Source organism: Ornithodoros turicata, unplaced genomic scaffold (assembly GCF_037126465.1).
Source record: "Ornithodoros turicata isolate Travis unplaced genomic scaffold, ASM3712646v1 Chromosome166, whole genome shotgun sequence".
Classification (NCBI taxonomy): domain Eukaryota; kingdom Metazoa; phylum Arthropoda; class Arachnida; order Ixodida; family Argasidae; genus Ornithodoros; species Ornithodoros turicata.
The window spans coordinates 162,318-164,761 of NW_026999324.1; the positions used below are offsets into that span (position 1 = coordinate 162,318).

General features: G+C 47.1%; 1 long non-coding RNA gene across 1 annotated transcript; it reads left to right on the forward strand.

The window, feature by feature from the left end:
- The first annotated feature begins 254 nt into the window (after window positions 1-254).
- Window positions 255-2,008, forward strand: LOC135372729 (uncharacterized). The gene is made up of 3 exons (XR_010416090.1): window positions 255-959; window positions 1,073-1,211; window positions 1,990-2,008. It is a non-coding gene; the product is annotated as an uncharacterized LOC135372729 (long non-coding RNA).
- The last annotated feature ends 436 nt before the right edge of the window (window positions 2,009-2,444 follow it).

A 2,444-nucleotide genomic window follows, 5' to 3' on the forward strand; every position in this document is an offset into this window, starting at 1 on the left:
CTATGATTTCAATACATTTTCAATTACAATAGTTTTAATTTTTCGTAGGCTACATCAACCGCAAGGGTCTATAGCTTAACAGCAGCGGCGGGCACTGTCGACCCTCGTAGATGAACAGGTGGGGCTGTGTACCCAATCATTGAGAAAATAAAGTAGCTTTTCTGTTCAATCTGGACATTCCTCATTGGCCCGTAACGCGCGCGTTTTCGAAGGTTCTGCACTCTAGTCACCTCCCGCCGTGTTATTCGTTCACCGCTCTGATTTTGAGATCACGTTATCAGTGCTGTTTTCAGGGAATATCCCGAGATGGAATGTTTTAGCGTAACGGAATTCAAGTGAAGCGATTGTGTCGTGGCTACTAATTTTGCTATTCTTAGTACAAAGCCTAACTCTGACCACGACGGAGGCAACCACTCGGGAAGTTTTCGTTGATACGACGGCGATTACTACGACCATGGTGCCAACTAAGACTAGCCACACCACGGCGACTACGACCACAGCGCCAATTGAGACTACTACTACGACTATCACCACGACTAGCACTACTACGACCACCACTACAACATCAACGACGACTACTACTACGACGACTACGACCACGACGACTACGACAACAACCACGACGACTACCACCACAACAACGACTATTACTACCGCCACCTTGAAACCACGTAAGTGGTTTATATTGTGAATCCTTGACATTGACGATTATCGCTGCAGAAGTGTCGTTTGTACGTTGTGAATTCTGTTCACTGCGTCACTGCTAATCCATAATGTTCTTTCATGCCCAGCTTGCCTCATAAGTTTCTTGCTTGCGTCAGTTCAGTCGTTCAGGCAATATTTCACCCACTGGATGATGTGTGTTACTTCATGTTCTTCACGGTCTCAGACATCAATCAACTAAAAAACAAGAATCTCGGTCTTGCGAGAAGCAAAATTGGTATCGACATACCGAGCTCGTAAGTGAAGTAGTTCTATCTCTGAAAACGACCATGCGTCGAATTAACCGTTAGTGTGCTGAGAAGCGCGTGTCCTGGTGCATTGGTGGACGTGTTGGTGGACTCTGTTTCAGAAAAGCAAACGCTAATCAGGGCAAACTTCAAAATTCCATCGCAGCGTACTGGCCAAAGATCAGAGACTTCGCTGTCCTGGACATGGAACTCCGTCCAAGTGTTTCAACTTATGTCGGTCATGTCGAAGCACTTCTAACAGTAAGCCATGAGTTCCGTCTTACCCGTTTCTTTCGAAAAATTGTGTTGTAAAACAGGGAGAGCTGACGCCGACCCTGCACAAGGGGGATTAGGCTGCCGTGGTAGTTATCTTCATCAGATTAGAGTCACCTTGGAGTCAAGGGCGGATTGAGATATGGGGGGGGGGGGGGCATCCGAACATCACGACACCCCTCTCTTTCTGTCGTTACATAGTTTTGATTCACCTTTTGACAGCGTAGCAGCATGCTATCCACTACATGACCCACTCCCCCGCCCTTAGAAAAATCATCGACCCTGCTTGTAGTACCTATGTCTTTTCCCGGTGTGCCCTCATTGTGTCCATGATCGTGAAAACGGTTTCATCGCGGCAGTTGATTCGCGCAGCAAAGTTATCATCGAAACGTAACACATCACATGAAACATGTAATAAACATAGTCCGGTGAACTGTTGTCAGCATGTGGGCCCTTTAATGGCATGGCTTTGTGGGCATGTGGGAATATTAGGTGGCGTCAAAAGGTGCGTTCTAGTATCCGCCGCGTGATAGTCGACAATCCCTTGCTTGATTCCTTTGTCGCGGATCTCTGAAGCTGATGCATTGGTGATTCAAGCGCCACAGGATGCAATTTTATGCGCAGCGTGCCGAAGAAGCCAACATTACAGAAACCTGACCATTCGTACACCACTCGCTCATTCCAAACGCCGACTCAGTTGAGTGTCCTGCGCGTGCGTTGTCGAAATTGCCGCCAATACCAACAATGACAACGTTCTAGTGACTAGGCGTTGACTGAATTCTTTCAGGAAACGGACAGACTTCTAGAGCAGAAACAACGCCAACGAGGAACTTTGGCTACGTGCTTCTAGGTGTGGCCATACTCCGTGGAAGCCAACAACCAAGCGCCCTCATGGCTAACTTCAATCAGCTAGTACAGTGAGTAGATCATATGTATCCGACGTAAGGGCCCGGGTGCTGCTTATCTAGATATCTTAGCGGGAGGCTTTGAAGGGTCGTAAGGTTACGTTGATTACACTTGCGCACACTTTTAATCTTTTAATTTGATGGTTCAACAAAACCGCGTTAAAGTCATACGCACCAACACTCGCATGAACCTACTTTTTCTACATGGTCGTTGTTCCGAAAGAACCGCGGGTAAACTCAGTTGCCCGTATTCACCAAGCGACTTAAACCGTTGTTTAATGGCGTCTTGTTTAATCGATTTCGTAGTCTCTCCGGC